Consider the following 20304-nt stretch of genomic DNA (forward strand, 5'->3'; position numbering starts at 1 on the left):
ACTGTCTTGACTTAAATCGTTTTGAAAATCTATGGCAAGACTTGAAAATGGCTGTCTAGCAATGATCAACAACCAACTTGACAGAGCTTGAAAAAAATGTCAAATTCAATCCAGGTCTGAAAAGCTCTTAGAGATTTACCCAGAAAGACTCACTGTAATTGTAATTGTAACTGTAATTGATCACTGCCAAAGGTGATTCTAATATGTATTGACTCGGGTGTGAATATTTAAGTACATTTTGTTTTCACTTTGTCATTATGGGTTTTGAATTCGGGTTGTAACAAAATGTGGACTAAGTTAAGGGGTATGAATACTTTCTGAAAGCATTGTATCTCTTGCAATCAAACAGTAGCTACGTCTGCGTTCCATGTGCACTCTAGGCTATAGAGAGAAATAGTAACGGCATCTTTTTTGTAGGCACAAACTCCGCCATGGTTCGTTGGACAAAGTCTGTAGGGAAATGAATGCCGTTTTTGAGTAAACGCCGAAATAAGGTCTATGGTAAACACAGGCTTAGGAGATCTTATATGTTTTGTTCTACGAGATAATCTTCATCAGCTAATGTATTTTCTTTGTGCATTTTGAAGCATTTATGTAATTAAAAAAAGCACAAAAAGGCTTATGTTAATTAACTGATATTATCGCATAGAACAAAACGTATTCGATCTCCTTGTCACGCCCTGGCCATGGAGAGGCTTTTTATACTCTATTTTGGTTAGGCCAGGGTGTGACTAGGGAGGGCGTTCTATGTTCTTTTTTCTATGTTTTTGTATTTCTTTGTTTTTGGCCGGGTATGGGTCTCAATCAGGGACAGCTATCAGTTGTTGTCTCTCTTTGAGAACCATACTCAGGTAGCTCTTGCCTACATGGGTTTTATGGGTAGTTATTTTCTGTTTCGTATCTGTACCAGAGAGAACTGTTTCAGTTTCATTTCGTTCTCTTGTCATTTTTGTTTTAGTGTTCTGTGTTTAGTCCTCCGATCCTTCCTATTACTCCTCCTCAGAAGAGGAGGAAGACGAGCGTTACAGAATCACCCACCACCAAAGGACCTAGCAGCGTGGTGAGGAGCAGCAGAGCTATCTGGAGAAAGGGACATGGGAGGAGATACTGGAAGGCAAGGGACCCTGGGCACAGGCTAGGGAGTATCGCCGTCCACAGGAGGAACTGGAGGCAGCTTAAGGCTGAGAGTTGGCACGGCTGGCAAGGAAGCCCGAGAGGCAGCCCCAAAAATGTATTGGGGGGAGGCACACGAGGAGTGTGGCAGAGTCAGGAATCAGACCTGAGCCAACTCCCCGTGCTTATCGTAAGGAGCAAAGGATGGAACCAGAGCCGGTCAGGGCGAAATTGGAGGTGAGCGACGGAAGCGAAGAAGAGACAGTGAAGGAGTTAATGGGGAGATTGGAGGAGAGAGTAATGAGGGAGTTGCTGTGTTGGTTATGAGGCACGTCATCCGCCCGATGGAGCGGGTCTGGGATTTGATGTCACCTGAGTCAGCTCTCCATACTCGTCCTGAGGTAAGTGCTAGCCGTCTGGTGACGACTGTGTCAGCCCCACACACCAGGCCTCCTGTGCACCTTCCTAGCCCTGCACGTCCCATGCCAGCTCGGCGCTACAGCTCTCCAAGACGTGCTTACCATGGCTGGTCAAGCACTGTGTTATGCGGTGGAGCGCACAGTGTCTCCAGTACGTGTTCTTAGCCCGGTGCGCTACATCCCAGCTCCCCGCATCTGCCGGGCTAGGGTGAGCATCCAGCCAGGGCTGATGGTGCCAGCCCTGCTCTCCAGACCTCCAGTACGTCTCCTCTCCATGAACACATACCACGTTGCACATTGGTCCTCTGATCCTTCCTACTACTCCTCCTCAGAAGAGGAGGAAGATGAGCGTAACACTCCTAAGCCTGTGTTAACCTCAGACCTGATTTTCAGCGTTTATCCCAAAACTTTCCACAATCATTTTCCCCATAGGGATCGCTGAACAAACCAGAGGTAACTCCGGGTTTTAGGGCTACAAGCTCTATTTGTTGTAGAGTAATGCAGAAACAAGCCATATGCATTGTTCCATGGCAAGCACTGTCTCTTTCCCTTCAAATACTGCATACTCGCTATGTCCACTGAACTGAATAGTTTATTGTCGAAGCTGTAACTGTATGTTGTCTCTGGTTTGTGTTCTTTGTGTGTGTGGTGTTCTCTTAACAAAGACCAAACACACGCACGCACACACATAACAAAGCCTTCACCTCGCTATGTGTGGTGTCAGCACTGTGGGCAGGGAGCCACTGAGGCATAGACTAAACACGTAATTACTGGATCAGCAATACAGTGGTAGGCAAACAAGCTCTGTTGATATACATAACAAAACTGAACTCTACTCTTCAAACTGTAGCAACAGAGAGAAGTGAATGTTTGCTGCTTCCGAAAGTTATGTTATTTCTATTCACTAGGCTGTAAGAGGGGCCAGTGGGACTAATCTACACTCTGATAAACAACCAGACAGTGAATTGAAGAGAGATGGGTCTTATCTGTAACGGCTGATAGCTCAATATGGAGGAAATGTCACATTCTCCATATGAATGGAGAGAAGAAAGAGACTGTGAGAGGGATGGAGGGACGAAAGAGAACGAGGGAAGGACGAAGGAGAACGAGGGAGGGACGAAAGCGGCAGCACTAGCAGAGCGATCTTAATAGGCTTTTCCTTTTCCTACTGTATACATTAGCTGGTAAAGTGACATTGACCCTCTCAGGTCTATGTGTGTTAGTGGCCACAGAAGCTTCTTAAAAGTATGATTCATGTTGTTTATGACTGGGTGGAATGGGGTGTGTCTACTGATCACTATCATGTAATGGGAACCGAGGGTTCCTGGCATTTGGATATAGACAATCCAGCTCTGAAAATGTGCAACAGCCACTGTAGTGGCGCACACTAGGGCTGGGCGATATGGCCAAAATATCATATGTTCATTTTTGACTGTATTTGGCAGTATTTTATGTTTTTGATTAATTCAAGTTCTACATTTGCTTTATGAGTAGTGTGTGACCCTAGGCTGGTACCACATATATTCTAAATGATTTCAATGGGTCTTTCTCCATTCTGATTTATACTGTTTTATACTGTTCAATTCAACTTCAACATAAAATAAGTTCCTGCATTTCCATCAGTGTCACGGCTCTCGTCGTAACGAGGAACGGACCAAAGCGCAGCGTGGTAAGTGTTCATGATTTTATTTGATCACAAAACTCTCAAAGAAAATAAACAAGAGAGAAAACCGAAACAGTTCTGTAAGGAGCTTAAACTACCCACAAAACACAGGTGGGAAAAAGCCTGCATAAGTATGATTCCCAATCAGAGACAACGATCGACAGCTGTCCCTGATTGAGAACCATACCCGGCCAAAACATAGCAATAAAGAAACTAGAATGCCCCCCTATGGTGCGGACTCCGGCCGCAAAACCTGACTCTATAGGGGAGGGTCCGGGTGGGCATCTACTTTGGTGGCAGCTCCGGTGCGGGACGCAGACCCCGTTCCACCTCTGGCTCCCCCCACTTTGGTGGCGCCTCTGGACTGGGTACCCTCGCTGCAGGCCCCGGACTGGGGACCCTCGCTGCAGGCCCCGGACTGGGGACCCTTCGCTGCAGGCCCCGGACTGGGGACCCTTCGCTGCAGGCCCCGGACAGGGGACCCTCGCTGCAGGCCCCGGACAGGGGACCCTCGTTGCAGGCCCCGGACTGGGGACCCTTTGCTGCAGGCCCCGGACTGGGGACCCTTTGCTGCAGGCCCCGGACTGGGGACCCTTGCTGCAGGCCCCGGATTGGGGACCCTCGCTGCAGGCCCCGGACTGGGGACCCTCGCTGGAGGCTCCGGGCTGGAGACCGTCGTTGGAGGCTCCAGACTGGAGATCGTCGCTGCAGGCTCCAGACCGGGGACGGTCGCTGGAGACCCCGGACCGCGGATCAATGCTGGAGGCTTTGTGCCAAGGATCCTCACTGCAGGCTCCGGGCCATGGATCATCACTGGAGGTTTTGTGCCATGAATCATCACTGGAGGCTTCGTGCCATGGATCATCACTGGAGGCTTCATGCCATGAATCATCACTGGAGGCTTCATGCCATGGATCATCACTGGAGGCTTCATGCCATGGATCATCACTGGAGGCTTCATGCCATGGATCATCACTGGAGGCTTCATGCCATGAATCATCACTGGAGGCTTCATGCCATGGATCATCACTGGAGGCTTCATGCCATGGATCATCACTGGAGGCTTCATGCCATGGATCATCACTGGAGTGAGGAGACGTATAGGCAGCCTGGTGCGTGGAGCTGCCACAGGACTCACCCGGCTGGGGAGACATGCAGGAGGCCTGGTTCTGGGAGCAAGCACAGGACTCACCAGGCTGGGGAGACATACTGGAGGCTTGGTTCTTGGAGCAGGCACCGGATACACTGGGCCGTGGAGGCGCACTGGAGGTCTCGAGCGTAGAGCCGGCACAACCTGTCCTGGCTGGATGGTTACTTTTGCCCGGCAAATGCGGGGAGCTGGCACAGGACGCACTGGGCTGTGCAGATGCACCGGAGACACAGTGTGCAGAGCCGGCACAGGATATCCTGGGCCGAAGAGACGCACTGGAGACCAGGAGCGCTGATCCGGCACCATTCGACCTGGCTGGATGCCCACTCTAACCCGTCCAATGCGGGGAGCTGGAATGTAGCGCACCAGGCTGTGAACGCGCACTGGAGACACCGTGCGCTCCACCGCCCAACATTCTTTGGAGCTGCCTCTCGTATTTGCCTCTTTGCCGTGACTCTTGGTATCGCCGCCGTCCCTCCCTTGCTGTTTTCGCCTGTTTCCATGGCAGGGTCTTGTTTGCTGCCATAACCTCCTCCCATGTCCATGAGGTCCTCCACTCCCTCTTCTCCCGGGCCCAGGATCCCTGCTCCTCCTGGCCACGCTGCTTGGTCCTTTGGTGGTGGGTAGTTCTGTCACGGCTCTCGTCGTAATGAGGATTGGACCAAAACGCAGTTTGACCAAACACTCAAACAAAATAAACAAGAGGGAAAACCGAAACAGTTCTGTAAGGAGCATAAATTATACAGAAAACAACTACCCACAAAACACAGGTGGGAAAAAGGCTGCCTAAGTATGATTCCCAATCAGAGACAACGATAGACAGCTGTCCCTGATTGAGAACCATACCCAGCCCAAACATTGAAATAAAGAAACTAGAATGCCCACCCTAGTCACACCCTGGCCTAACCAAAATACAGAATAAAAGCCTCTCCATGGCCAGGGCGTGAGAATCAGTTTCTGCATTTCCTGCTGTTACGAATCCCTTTTGGCCCGACAGTCTAGGGGGGATGGTAATGAGACCCGTAACATAACTCATGCAAAGTAAAAGTGTGAACGAAATAACCACGACAACAGAAATCTACCGTCAAACTCCAGGTTTTATTTATAAACACACGGTAATGGGGGGAGCAGGAAAAGGGACCCAAGGAAAGAAACAATAAGTATTCAAAAACACCCCTAAGCTAGACTAGTCTACTTTAACAACAGCTAACTAACTAACCAAAAATACAGTGGGTGGTCTGCCCAGTTCTAACTAGTGTATTTAACAAAGTTCACCTACGGGTAGTGTATGCCCATGGGCGATTTGTCTTGGTTTCCCCCTTTTCCCACCAGCAACAAACACACACCATAACCAAAAACAATACTCACAGGTGATGACAAAGTGCTATGAGGTGCTTAAACAAAAGAGAGGTTAAGACACAAAGCGAGAGTGAAACACAGAGACCTACAGACATGGCATTTACAGAGAGATTGAGCTCTAGAACAAACAAATGATGGGGTTTTTAAACCATGGGGAAGGAACTGTGATAGGTTAGGAAATAGGAGGAGGTGTGTCTTCTGATTGATGATTGATTGTTGACTGATTGGGGAGTGATGATTTTCACCTGTGAGGGGAGAAGGAGAGAAAAGAAACACACACAGGATACACACACACACAGGATAACTGTATCCGTAACACCTGCACTCGTTTGAGATCTGGGCCACAATATGGGCAAAAATACTAGGCCTTATTTTTTAACCAAATGTTGCAATTGCGATTTAGATCAAAACACTTGTGTGAACTTTTGGAATCATGGCAGTATAATGTTTATTCTAATTCTCTAGTCAATAGTGGGCACTTTGAATACGGTGTTGTTTGACATGATAACGAATGAAAATTCCATGGGCGAGTTATTGTGACACGGTAAGAACCAAAGTGATGTTCAGTGTTTTCCTAGGGGACCCTATAATCTTTGGCTACATTCAATCTTAATTCATGTAGCCAACATATTCATGCTTCGCCTATTCCTCTTTGATTTAGAAGATACTGTTGCACCGTGCTGATTTAGGCCTCCACCAGCACTGGTATCAGGCTGTATTAAGCCCCCCCCAACCCCTCTTTTTACACTGCTGCTACTCTCTGTTGATCATATATGCATAGTCCCTTTAACTATACATTCATGTACATACTACCTCAATTGGGCCGACCAACCAGTGCTCCCGCACATTAGCTAATCGGGCTATCTGCATTGTGTCCCACCACCCGCCAACCCCTCTTTTACGCTACTGCTACTCTCTGTTCATCATATATGCATATGCCTTGTGTGAGAGATGACTCAAGTAGCAGAGTAAACTATAGAAATGGACGTTACACCCGGCGTATCACATTTAACAAACCAAACACTGTTATAGAAGGTAAAGTGAAAACCCAAACCGGTCCTTCCATCAATACCGGTATATAGTAAAATACGGTACACCACCCAGTCCTAGCGCACACTCATTCACTCCCCCCCCCCGTGGACCACTGGCATAGTTAATGAGTGTGAGCCATGGTAGAGATATTGTGAATTACAGCCCTAATCTGCTATAAACAGCCAGGATAAATCAGGTTTAAAGTGGAGCCAAAATAAATGCCTTTGATTAAAATGCTGTGTTGGTTACCTTAATTGAGCTTAATATGTGTGAAAGTGTATATGCTTGACTGAAGGACACTTTTCTATTTTTAAAAAATCACACGCTTGTATGCACACACATACACACTCACGCGTGCGACCGTACACATTCTGTAAGCAGCTCTGGATGTACAGAAGTGTCTGCTGAATGACTCATATCAATTGTCAATGTGGTGGTCACTCTTTTTAGCATACACTCAGAGACGTGATTATTGTTGTTTGAAAAGGTAGCACTTTGACTATTATATTCAGGCAAGGAAATACAAACAGTGTGCACTCTGCATAACGGGTACAGGTTAAAGATTGAAGGCAGAAGTCTTCTGCTGAAGCTAGTGTAGGTTTGCAATAATTGCTGCCTCTGGGCAATACCAGTGGGGATTTTTTCCTCCCTTCCTCTCATCCTCTCTCGATCTCTCTTTCTGTGTGTGTGTGTGTGTACAGTGGAGTGTGGCAGATTCTCTCGCCTGTCTGCCTTTGTCTAGTCCTCCCAGAGCACAGCCATCTGCAAGACCCACACTTCACAGAACAATACACACTCACATCCTGCAGGATTAAACACATACCGCTTTACACCTATAAGATTTATAATACACATTTTTACATATGTATTACCCAAGCACACCGCACACTGTATAAGTCACTCCTGCTCCCCCTCCCTGGCACTCGAGGGCGCCAGGCTACCCGTCATCATACACACCTGTTACCATCAGTACGCGCAGTTGCACTCATTGGACTCACCTGGACTCCCTCACTTTGTTGCCCCTGCATCTATGTCTGCTCCTCTGGGTTGTTCCCTGTAGTAGCATTGTTTGCCGTGTCGTGTTTATGTCCAGACGCTGTTCCTGTTCCGCTGCATGTCCGTCTGTATTAAATGTTTCACTCCCTGTACCTGCTTCTCATCTCCTGTGTTGAGCCTTACAGTATCAGTTCCACATTTATTCTCCCTAATAAATATACATGGTTCTCTTTGAATGAAGTAGGAAGAAAAAAAACAGCAGCACATGGTAAAAACATTGGTCTCACTTCTCCTGAAGTGATGAAAGTGGTCAATATAACAAGCCTTTACAGAGCACTGCCCAGACTCCAGTTCCCCCTGGGTGACTCTTTCCATGGCCCCTGACCCTTATGACACAGTCACCTCCAACCTCCCACAATTTGGATTGACTCTGGTGGTGGCCTGCATGGTAGGCCCGCCTGATGATTGTTTTCTGGGCTTCTGTGGGCGGGTCTTGTCCAACAGGAAATACATTTACGAGTTGGTGGCACTCCGCAGTGCAGCGAGACAAAGCAGGAAGTTCTTGACCTGAATCAAAAATCAACATACTGTTTCGATGTTTGACGGCTTCAAACTTTCCTTCATGTATACCTATGACTGATGATAACTCCACAAAACATGATGTTCTTCTGGAAGTGCTCTTGAAACGAAAATAAAATGTGACAAATATTGCCTATAGTTATCTAATAGTCTATTGAAAATGCTGCGTAGTGCACCTTTCATTTAAAGGATAAAAGATGATGGCAGAGAGAGGATGGCAGGGCCCCCTGGTGGCGGTGGTGGCTGGGTCAACTTTGTGCTGGACCATGGAGATAAAGATTAACTTGTGATGAGGAAGCAGGCACACTATCAGAACCACCTGAGAGGAGGAAAGGAGAAAAGGGTTTAGATGAGACTTATAAAAACCCTGGATAAAACCGGTCATAAACTAAACAATTACATCAGTGAATTGAAGTCTACTTCATTTGTAAAAATTAAAACCAAAACAAACAGAAAACAGAACTCCCACCTGGATCACTACAATGTTCCGGAACACTTTTCCCAGCAGCCTCTGGGAGTCGTTGACGATGGTGCACCGCCGCAACCTCCATATGCTTGGCCACGTACAAAGTCAGCACCAGCAGGAAACACACAAAGAAGATCACAATGGCCGCCACCATCGTCCCCATCGACAGGCTGCCCCGCACCTCCACCGCCACACTGGAGCATATTCCCCTCCCCTCCTCCTCTCCCTTCATCCTCGCCCCCTCCCCCCACCTCTGTCTCTCTCACTAAATAGTAAACTGCCACGGGTACTCTGGCCAGCACCACCACCCGGGCGCAGGTGCTGGGGCGGCCTTGGTGAAACGGCCTTTGTGAAGCCCACCCTCCTCAGTCTGGTGAAGAAGGCGTGGGGAAGCAGGGTCGGCGCAGGTGCTGGGGCGGGTGGCATATGTGTGCTAGATGAGGATGGCGAAGCCAGTGAGCGGCACCCAGGTCAGGATTAAGACACTGACGTAGATATTGATATTCTGGACAAGTGTGACCCCGTGGAGGACTAGGCAGACCAGGCTCTGGGAAGGAATTGACGAGGAATCTTTTGGTGCTTTTCTTCCCTTTAAAAACATTTTAAGATTATTATTATTTTCGTGTCTTGTCACATACAGTATATGACCAATCCCCTTTGAGAAAAATAAGAATCAATCCAAATGTCAGTAAAAGATGGATGTACCTGTGAGCAGTAGTTGGCCAGGAAAGAGGTGGTGAGGGAGAAGAGTAAGTTGGACAGGTAGAAGTCTGGGTCGGGATACACCTCAGGAACACACAGTGAGAAAGAGCATTGCCCAGGAGACCTGTGGGGAAGAGGAGGGCGTAGAGGGAGGCGCGGACGAAGCTTGGGAGGGGAGGATTAAGTGTGTAGTGGGAGGAGGGAGAAATGGAGGTGGGAAAGAGGTAGGAGGTGTTGGACACAGATGAGAAGGGTTGGGATGTGTTCTCCATCGATCTGTGAGACTAACTGAGACTGGAAGCATTAAATACGAATGTTGCACCAGAGCTAGACAAGATAACCAATATGGCTATAAACACAGTGCCACTTCTTGTATCACTAAGATAATAGATTGCTGCAGGGACTTTCTTCCATTTAGCCATGAGCATTAATGAGGTCGGGCACAGACGATGGGCGATTAGGCCTGGTTCACAGTCGTCGTTCCAATTAATCCCAAAGGTGTTTGATGGGTGTTCGATGTAATTTTATGCTGTAGAGTTAAGATTTCCCTTCCCTGGAATTAAGGGGCCTAGTTCGAACCATGGAAAATAGCCCCAGACAATTATTCCTTCTCCACCAAACTTTACAGTTTGCACTATTCATTCGGGAAGGTAGCGTTTTCCTGGCATCCGCCAAACCCAGATTTTGTCCGTCGGATTGCCAGATGGTGAAGCATAATTCATCACTGATTGATGAGGGATTTTTTTTACATTTTTTAAATCCATTTTAGAATAAAGCTGTAACGTAACAAAAAGGTCTGAATAATTTCCAAACGCACTGTATTTCACATTTTGTTGTGTTACAGCCTGAATTCAAAATATAAATACATTTAGTTTTCTCACCCACATCTACACACAACACCCCATACTCACAAAGTGAAAACGTGTTTTTAGACATTTTTGCAAATGTATTGAAAATTAAATACAGAAATATCTCATTTACATAAGTAGTCACACCCCTGAGTCAATACTTTGTAGAAGCACCTTTGGCGGTGATTACAGCTATGAGTGTTTTTGAGTAAGTCTCTAAGAGCTTTGCACACCTGGATTGTACAATATTTGCCCATTATTCTTTTTAAAATTCTTCAAGCTGTGTCAAGTTGATTGTTCATCATTTCTAGACATCAATCTTCAGGTCTCGCCATAGATTTTCAAGCCGATTTAAGTCAAAACTGTAAGTAGGCCACTCGGCCAACACAATCACATTCAGTGTCGTCTTGGTAAGCAACTTGGCCTTGTATTTTAGATTATTCTCCTGCTGAAAGGTGAATTCATCTCCCAGTGTCACGTGGAAAGCAGACTGAACCAAGTTTTTCTCTATGATTATGCCTGTGCTTAGCTCCGTTCTGTTTCTTTTTTATCCTGAAAAACACCCCACTCAGTAATGATTACAAGCATTTCAATAACATGGTGCAGCCACCACCATGCTTGAAAATATGAAGCTGTACTCCATGATGTGTTGGATTTGCCCCAAACATAATGCTTTGTATTCATGACATAGTTCATTTCTTTGCCAATTGTTTTGCAGTTTTACTTTAGTCCTTTATTGCAAACAGGATGCGTGTTTTGGAATATTTTTATACTGTACAGTCTTTCTTCTGTCATTTAGGTTAGTATTGTGGAGTAAATACACTGTTGTTGATCCATCCTCAATTTTCTCCTATCACAGCCATTAAACTCTATAACTGTTTTAAAGTCACCATTGGCCTGATGGTGAAATCCCTGAGCAGTTTCCTTCCTCTCTGGCAACTGAGTTAGGAAGTCGCCTGTAAAGTGTAATTAATAACTTCACCATATTCAATATCTGCTTTCTTTATTTGAATAATCTACCAACAGGTGCCATTCTTTGCGAGGTATTGGGAAATCTCCCTGGTCTTTGTGGTTGCATCTGTGTTTGAAATTCACTGCTTGACTAAGGGGCCTTAAATTGTATAATTGTACGTGTCGGGTACAGAGATGAGGTAGTCATTCAAAAATCATGTTAAACACTATTATTGCACACAGAGTGAGTCCATGCATGGGGTGTTGTGTGTAGGCCAGTGACACACAATCTCAATTTAGTCCATTTAAAATTGAGGCTGTGACATTACAAATTGTGGAAAAATGTTCAAGTGGAGTGAGTACTTTCTGAAGGCACTGTAGTTGTATGATATGTTGAAATGAGGAAGGTGTATGTGTAGCATCCTTTTTCCTGTTTGGCGCTTTTGCGTTTGTACTATTGACTGTGTTTCTATGGTATTACATTTGAGGAGGGGAAGTGTGTGAGAGAGTTGGTGTGTTTGAGTTTGTGACTGAGTGTTTCTGACGCTGTTTGCATGCATGGTTTGTGCAAGTTATTTTCAGTTGTCTGGGTGAGAGGTGGTGAGAGGAAGACCGTAGGGAACCAAGTTACAGGCTGAGGGCCACCGACGTCTGCTGAGAAACACTCATGTAGCTGAAGAGAAAATATAGCCAAATAATGCATGTTGTTGTTGTGTTGAAAATGTATATATTGTTAAAAGAGCCGTGTTACATTGTAATGTGTTTTTGTGATGTGACAGCTATTATCAGCTGTGTTTGTGCTGTATATCGGTCAGAGGCAGTACTCCCAGCCAGCACATAACGTTCTGAGAACCATATGTTTCTTAGAGCTTGGTGAGAGTGTGGTTGTCCTATGGTTATTTTGCATACAACCTTCCCACAACTTTCTGGGAATGGTGCAGGATAGTTGCTTGCGGTGGTGATTTTAGCATGTAAATCTTGATTGGCCAGACTTCCCCAATTTGTTTTCGATGCATGCCAGCAAAGCCACAACACAACACTAAACAAAACACGAATTGCACTATAACGGACCATGTTTGTATGTGGCTTTGTTAACCTGTTGCGACGAGCAATCCCGTATCCGGGATCCTATTTATAGCCTCAAGCTCATTACCGTAACGCAACGTTAACTATTAATGAAAATCGCAAATTAAATGAAATAAATATATTTGCTCTCAAGCTTAGCCTTTTGTTAACAACACTGTCATCTCAGATTTTCAAAATATGCTTTTGAACCATAGCTAAACAAGCATTTGTGTAAGAGTATTGATAGCCTAGCATAGCATTAAGCCTAGCATTCAGCATGCAGCATTTTCACAAAAACAAGAAAAGCATTCAAATAAAATCATTTACCTTTGAGGAACTTTAGATGTTTTCAATGTGGAGACTCTCAGTTAGATAGCAAATGTTCAGTTTTTCCAAAAATATTATTTGTGAAGGACAAATCGCTCCGTTTTGTTCATCACGTTTGGGTGAGACAAAAAAAGAAAATTAAGTCATTACAACGCAAACTTTTTTCCAAATTAACTCCATAATATCGACAGAAACATGGCAAGCGTTGTTTAGAATCAATCCTCAAGGTGTTTTTCACATATCTATCGATGATAAATCATTCGTGGCAGTTTGGTTTCTCCTCTGAAGAAATGGAACGCGCATGGACCCGGAGATTACGCAATAATTTTGACGCAGGACACCGGGCGGACACCTGGTAAATGTAGTCTCTTATGGTCAATCTTCCAATGATATTCCTACAAATACGTCACAATGCTGCAGACACCTTGGGGAAACGACGGAAAGTGCAGGCACATTCCTGGCGCATTCACAGCCATATAAGGAGACATTGGAACACAGCGCCTTCAGAATCTGGGGCATTTCGCCTGTAGCATTAGTTCTGGGGCACTCACAGATAATATCTTTGCAGTTTTGGAAACGTCAGAGTTTTTTCTTTCCAAAGCTGTCAATTACATGCATAGTCAAGCATCTTTTCGTGACAAAATATCTTGTTTAAAACGGGAACGTTTTTTATCCAAAAATTAAAAGAGCGCCCCCTATCTCGAAGAAGTTAACTTAATTATTTTTTTTTTTACAATGTTTGCAAACTGATGTGTGGCACGTATTAATGAAAAAATAACACGCAGAACAGGCAAAACATTTTTAAATAGTAATAATTACATGTACAGGGCGTTTAGAACGTATTCAGACTCCTTCACTTTTTCCACATTTTGTTACTTTACAGCCTTATTCTAAAAGGGATTATATTGTTTTTTCCCCTCAATCTACACACAATACCCCATATTGGCAAAGGAAAAACAGGTTTCTATAAATGTTTGCAAAAAAAATGACAAAGTATTACGACTTTTTACAGCGATTACAGCCTTGAGTCTTCTTGGGTATGACACTACAAACTTGGCACACCTGTATTTGGGGAGTTTCTCCCATTCTTCTCTGCAGATCCTCTCAAGCTCTGTCAGGTTGGATGGGTAGCGTTGCTGCACAGATATTTTCAGGTCTCTCCAGAGATGTTCGATCAGGTTCAAGTCCGGGCTCTGGCTGGGCCACTCAAGGACATTCAGAGACTTGTCCCAAAGCCACTCCTGCGTTGTCTTGGCTGTGTGCTTAAGGCCATTGTCCTGTTGGAAGGTGAACCTTCACCCCAGTCTGAGGTCCTGAGCACTCTAGAGCAGTTTTTTATCAAGGATTTTTCAATACTTTGCTCCATTCATCTTTCCCTCGATCCTGACTATTCTCGCTGTCCCTGACGCTGACAAACATCCTCACAGCATGATGCTGCCACCACCATGCTTCACTATAGGGATGGTGCCAGGTTTCCTCCAGGCATGATGTTTGGCATTCAGGCCAAAGAGTTCAATCTTGGTTTCATCAGACCAGAGAATCTTGTAGAAAATACTGTTCTTTTTGCAAACTCCAAGTGGGCTGTCATGTGCCTTTTACTGAGGAATGGCTTCAGTCTGGCCACTCTACCATAAAGGCCTGATTGGTGAAGTGCTGCAGAGATGGGTTGTCCTTCTGAAAGGTTCTCCCATCTCCACAGAGGAACTCTGGAGTTCTGTCAGAGTAACCATTGGGTTCTTGTCTCCTCCCTGACCAAGGCCATTCTCCCACAATTGCTCAGTTTGGCCGGGTGGCCAGTTCTAGGAAGAGTCTTGTTGGTTCCAAACTTCTTCCATTTAAGGATGATGGAGGTCACGGTGTTCTTGGTGACCTTCAATGCTGAGTAATTTTTTAAGCACCCTTCCCCAGATCTGTGCCTCAACACAATCCTGTCTCTGAGCTCTATAGACAATTCCTTCAACTTCATGGCTTGGTTTTTGCTCTGACATGCACTGTCAACTGTGGGACCTTAAAAAGACAAGTGTGTGCCTTTCCAAATCATGTCCAATCAATTGATTTTAACACAGGTGGACTCCAATCAAGTCGTAGAAACATCTCAAGGATGATCAATGGAAACAGGATGCATCTGAGCTCAATTTCGAGTCTCATAGTAAAGGGTTTGAATGTAAATAAGGTATTAATTTTATTTTATATAAATTTGCTAAAAAGAATTGCTAAAATTTCATACATTTTAGAATAAGGCTGTAACGTAACAAAATAAGTCAAGGGGTCTGAATACTTTCCGAATGCACTGTGTATATATACAGTACCAATCAAAAGTTTGGACACACCTACTCATTCAATGGTTTTTCTTTATTTTTACTATTTACTACATTGTAGAATAATACTGAAGACAAAAAATATGAAATGACACATATAGAATCATGTAGTAACCAAAAAAGTGTTAAACAAATCAAATATATATTTTAGATTTTAGATTCTTCAAAGTAGCCACCCTATGCCTTGATGACAGCTTTGCACACACTAGGCATTCTCTCAACCAGCTAGGCCTCTTACAGTTGCCCACAGCAGTGAGTGGCTGGGTGGGTTCGGTCTGTATCTTTTACTGTAGTCTTCTGCAGCAGGGCAGATGGCGCAAGGCCAGATGGAGTAAGGGATGTACAATGCAGCTCAGAGCTGCTATGGTTATAGTTGCATTCTTCGCCTTCCATTGTGTTCTCAACTTCTCACAGTCTCCCCCATGTGGTGAGAGCAGGGTCACTGCACGCTGGACATGGTAGGGCAGGAAACATGCCACAAACACCACAACCACAGCTAGGATCTTCCTTCGTACTCTCAGACTACCACTCTTCATCCTCTGCCTCTCTCCTGCCCCTGAATGCACCTCCAAGTTTACACCCGGTATGTTCTCCCCCCTGCCCCCCGTCTCCCCTAAACTCACCCCACACCCCTCTTCCACCTCACAACTCACCCTCCTATCCCCTGCGGCCACCCCCATACTCACCCCACGCCACTCCCTTGCCCCTCCTTCACTTGTGTTTGTGTTGTTGGACCCCCTGACCTTCTGCAGATACAACACTAATCCCCCGTAGTTGACCAGAATAAAGGTGAGAATCACAAAAAACAGGGCCACCCCCAGGCAGTGTTGGTTGTTTAACGCTTCTCTTTGGTGATTCTCCAACATGTCAAAGCAGCTGTCTACTCCTCTTCCTTTTCCTCCGAACTGAAATACCACATTGGCACTCACCACCGTTACCACAGTTACCCAGGTGACGAGGCAGAGTACCCAGCATCCTCTGGGCCTAGTGAAGGGCACGAGAAGAGCAGGGCAAGGCCGCACCTACAACCAGGGAAAGAGAGCAAAATTGAGTGGTTGATTGAGAAACGTATTATTACATTTTTTATTTTAAATATTAAAAACAACCTAATTCAAAATCAATCCATTTAAGTTTGAAGACTTGTTGTTGTAGGTATCCATACCACGGTGGCGTAGCGCGTCACACTGGTCCAGAGAAGCAGCATTATGTTACAGTAGAGGTTGACGTAGAAGACTGTTATCATGGTTAGCATGGCAGCCTGACACACCGTGTCCCCTCCAGACCAGATGTGACCCCTCAGGTAGTATACCACCCGGAACAGGAAGCTGGCGCACAGCAAGTGGTCAGAGGTCACCATGTTGAGGGTCAGGATGACGGTAGGGGTCCTCCCCAACCTCATGAATTCACGCAGGGTCAGGCCGTTGGCTAGGAAACCCAGGAGTGACAGGGCCAGGTAGAGCCAGGGTTTGACTTGTGTGTCGATGGGGTCAGGGTGTAACCAGCACTGTCTGGAATAGGAGAGAGAGGAAGGGAGGAGAATTTGGGAGAGAGGAGAGAAGGAGTTGGAGAGAGAGAAGGGAATGAGCGACGGGAGATGGGGGCATAAACAGTAATGATAACTTTGTGTGTGTGTGTGTGCTAATGAGTTCTTACATCACATTTTCTAAGACATGAAGCCACAAAAACATACAAACGAAAGCCAGTTAGAGTTTCCATTCATTTCTGCAGTTATTATGAAGATCTGGTGAAAACACCCAGGATAGGTTTCTTTGGAATTAACATTAATTTAATAATATCAATAATATCAAGGAATGAAGGAAGCAGATATACAGTAACCTTTATTTAACTTGGCAAGTGAGTGCGTACAATGCAATATCAGACTAGATAACTTCCACATGGGAAACTTAATCTTGTTATTAACAAACAACCACACCTACCTTAGGCACATGTCCCCTCAGATTTTTCCTGTTTTTAACATTTACAGGTGTTAAATTAATTAATTAATGTTTTAAATAATTATTCATAAAAAGATCTGTCAGCTGTATTTTGCAGAGGGGGCACACTGACTGGACAAAGCAAAGAGTAAAACCCCCCCATTTTCCCTAGTAAGTGGTTCCTTCCAAGGTGCACCATGGAACAAACATATGCTAGGCAGGATGCTATATACTCTAGTCAGTGCATGCAGACAGTATTGTCAGTGGAGGACAAGAGAGAGAGTGTCGAGTGACACAGCATTTTAATTGATTTTAGCTGCCGGTGATGGGCAGGACTTGCAGGAGGAATGTTTGTAAATTAATTTGATCAAGCTGTGTAGCCTATTGATTCCTTAATTGATGAATAAATAAAATACAAAATGTTTTTTTTTGGTTCTCTGTAATACTAGCCACCTAGGAATTATATGAAGTTGGCTTTAGCTAGTCAGCTAGATAGGTTTGTATTTATTTTCCAAAGCAGCAGCTACTCTTCCTGGGCTCCAGCAAAATTAAGGCAGTTTATACAATTTTGAAACTTTACAATACATTCACAGATTTTACAACACACTGTGTGCTCTCAGGCCCCTGTTCCACCACTACCACATACAGTTGAAGTTGGAAGTTTACATACAATCAGGTTGGAGTCATCAACCACTCCACAAATGTCTTGTTAACAAACTATTGTTTTGGCAAGTCGGTTAGGATATCTACTTTGTGCATGACACAAGTCATTTTTCCAACAATGGTTTACAGACAGATTATTTCACTTATAATTCACTGTATCACAATTCCAGTGGGTCAGAAGTTTACATATACTAAGTTGACTGTGCCTTTAAACAGCTTGGAAAATTCCAGAAAATTATGCCATGGCTTTAGAAGCTTCTGTTAGGCTAATTGACATCATTTGAGTCAATTGGAGGTGTACCTGTGGATGTATTTCAAGGCCTACCTTCAAACTGAGTGCCTCTTTTGCTTGACATCATGGGAAAATCAGAAGAAATCCTCAGAAAAAAATTGTAGACCTCCACAAGTCTGGTTCATCCTTGGGAGCAATTTCCAAACCCCTGAAGGTACCACGTTCATCTGTACAAACAATAGTACACAAGTATAAACACCATGGGACTAGGCAGCCATCACACCGGTCAGGAAGGAGACGCGTTCTGTCTCCTAGAGATGAACGTACTTTGGTGCGAAAAGTGCAAATCAATCCCAGAACAACAGCAAAGGATCTTGTGAAGATGCTGGAGGAAACAAGTACAAAAGTATATATATCCACAGTAAAACGAGTCATATATCGACATAACCTGAAAGGCCACACAGCAAGGAAGAAGCCACTGCTCCAAAACAGCTATAAAAAAGCCAGACTACGGTTTGCAACTGCACATGGGGACAAAGATCATACTTTTTGGAGAAATGTCCTCTGGTCTGATGAAACAAAAATAGAATGACCATCGTTATGTTTGGAGGAAAAAGGGGAAGGCTTGCAAGTTGAAGAACACCATTCCAACCGTGAAGCATGGGGGTGGCAGCATCATGTTGGGGGGTGCTTTGCTGCAGGAGGGACTGGTGCACTTCACAAAATAGATGGCTTCATGAGGAAGTTAAAATTATGTGGATTTATTGAAGCAACATCTTAAGACATCAGTCAGGAAGTTAAAGCTTGGTCTCAAATGGGTCTTCCAAATGGACAATGACCCCAAGCACTTCCAAAGTTGTGGCAAAATGGCTTAAGGACAACAAAGTTAAGGTATTGGAGTGGCCATCACAGCGTCCTGACCTCAATCCGATAGAACATTTGTGGACAGAACTGAACGTGTGTGCGAGCAAGGAGGCCTACAAACCTGACTCAGTTACACCAGCTCTAGCTCTGTCAGGAGGAATGGGCCAAAATTCACCCAACTTTTTGTGGGAAGCTTGTGGAACGCCACCCAAAATGTTTGACCCAGGTTAAACAATTTAAAGGCAATGCTACCAAATACTAATTGAATGTATGTAACATTCTGGCCCACTGGGAATGTGATGAAAGAAATCAAAGATGAATTAAATAATTCTCTCTTCTATTATTCTGACATTTCACATTCTTAAAATAAAGTGGGGATCCTAACTGACCTAAAACAGTGCATTTTTACTAGGATTAAATGTCAGGAATTGTGAAAAATTGAGTTTAAATGTATATGGCTAAGGTGTATGTAAACTTCAGACTTCAACTGTATCTACAGTACTAAATCCCTGTGTATATAGTTTGAATGTTATCGGGTGTGTGTGCTGATGTTTGTAAGGTGTTGTTCCACAAGGTGTTTTTTAATCAGTTTTTTTTTTATCTAATTTTACTGCTTGCATCAGTTACTGGATGTGGAATAGAGTTCCATGTATTCATAGCTCTATGTAGTACTGTGTGCCTCCCATAATCTGATCTGGACTTGGGGACTGTGAAGACACCTCTTGTGGCATGTCTTATGGGGTAATCATAGGTGTCCGAGCTGTGTGCCAGTAGTTTAGACAGACAGTTCGGTGCTGTCAACATGTCAATACCTCTCATAAATAAAAGTAGTGATAAAGTCAATCTCTCCTCCACTTTCAGCTGGAGAGATTGACATGCATATTATTAATGTTAGCTCTCTGTGTACATCCAAGGGCCGTGCTACCCTGTTCTGAGTCAATTGCAATTTTCCTAAGTCCTTTTTTATGGCACCTGACCACACGACTGAACAGTTGTCAAGGTGCGACAAAACTAGGGCCTATAGTACCTGCCTTGTTGATAGTGTTGTTAAGAAGGCAGAGCATCGCTTTATTATAGACCGACTTCTACCCATCTTGGCTACAACTGCATCAATATGTTTTGACCATGACAGTTTACAATCTAGTTTTTCTCCAAGCAGTTTAGTCATCTCAACTTTCTCAATTTCCACATCATTTATTACAATATTTAGTTGATGTTTAGGGTTTAGTGAGTGTTTTGTTCCTAATACATTGCTAGAAATATTTAGGGCTAACTTCTTCCTTGCCACCCACTCTGAAACTAACTGCAGCTCTTTATTGAGTGTTACAGTAATTTCAGTCGCTGTATTTGCTGACGTGTATAGTGTTGAGTTATCCACATACATATAAAATCTGGCTTTACTCAAAGTCAGTGGCATGTCGTTAGTAAAAATCTTAAAAAGCAAGGGGCCTAAACAGCTACCCTGGGGAATTCCTGATTCTACCTGAATTATGTTTGAGGCTTCTATTAAAGAACACTGTTCTGTTAGACAAGTAACTTTTTATCAACATTATAGCAGGGGGTGTAAAGCCATAACACATCAGTTTTTCCAGCAGCAGTCTATGATCGATAATGTCAAAAGCT

At 44.4% G+C, this 20304-nt stretch overlaps 1 protein-coding gene and 1 long non-coding RNA gene across 19 annotated transcripts in view; one reads left to right on the forward strand and one right to left on the reverse strand.

The window, feature by feature from the left end:
* Positions 1–20304, forward strand: part of caska (calcium/calmodulin-dependent serine protein kinase a) — a 221074-nt gene that overhangs the window by 118667 nt on the left and 82103 nt on the right. The gene's annotated exons all lie outside the window — the stretch shown is intronic.
* Positions 6456–15580, reverse strand: LOC118370599 (uncharacterized). Its single transcript, XR_004822834.2, has 3 exons — positions 9483–15580; positions 8781–9366; positions 6456–8630 (listed from the first exon to the last, which is right to left on the reverse strand). It is a non-coding gene; the product is annotated as an uncharacterized LOC118370599 (long non-coding RNA).

The sequence above is a fragment of the Oncorhynchus keta genome, chromosome 7 (assembly GCF_023373465.1).
Source record: "Oncorhynchus keta strain PuntledgeMale-10-30-2019 chromosome 7, Oket_V2, whole genome shotgun sequence".
NCBI classification, from domain to species: Eukaryota; Metazoa; Chordata; class Actinopteri; order Salmoniformes; family Salmonidae; genus Oncorhynchus; species Oncorhynchus keta.